This window comes from Eimeria mitis, genomic scaffold (genome assembly GCF_000499745.2).
Source record: "Eimeria mitis Houghton genomic scaffold, Emh_scaff1117, whole genome shotgun sequence".
Lineage (NCBI taxonomy): Eukaryota > Apicomplexa > Conoidasida > Eucoccidiorida > Eimeriidae > Eimeria > Eimeria mitis.
The window spans coordinates 12,306-12,859 of record NW_013567691.1 but is presented as its reverse complement, the minus strand read 5'-3'; positions in this window follow the sequence as shown (position 1 = coordinate 12,859).

Here is a 554-nt window from a genome sequence, read left to right as displayed (position 1 = left end):
ATTTATTAATATATTTATTTATTTATTAATTTATTAATTTATTTATTTATTTATTTTATTTTATTTTATTTTATTTATAGATTGCATGCGGGTACTGTATGGATAAACCCTAAACCCTAAACCCTAAACCAAACTAAATAAAGTACACAAAATAAATAAATAAATAAACATTTCTATTTATTTATTTACCTATTTATTTATTTATTTTATTTTATTTTATTTTATTTTATTTTATTTTTATTTATAGATTGCATGCGGGTACTGTCTGGGTGAATACTTATCTAAGCGGCGATGTGGGCATCCCCTTCGGCGGATATAAAGCTAGTGGCTACGGCAGGTATTTATTTTTATTTTTTTTTTTTATTTTATTTTTTTATTTTTAGTTTTTGTTTGGTTGTTTGTTTGCTATCTTTTTATTTATTTACTTTTAGTTTTTGTTTGTTTGTTTATTTATCTTTTTATTTTTTGTTTATTTGTTTTCTTTTTATTTGTTTGTTTATCTTTGTTTTTTTATTTATTTATGTACATCTCTGTGTACCCCGCTCTCTGCCTCT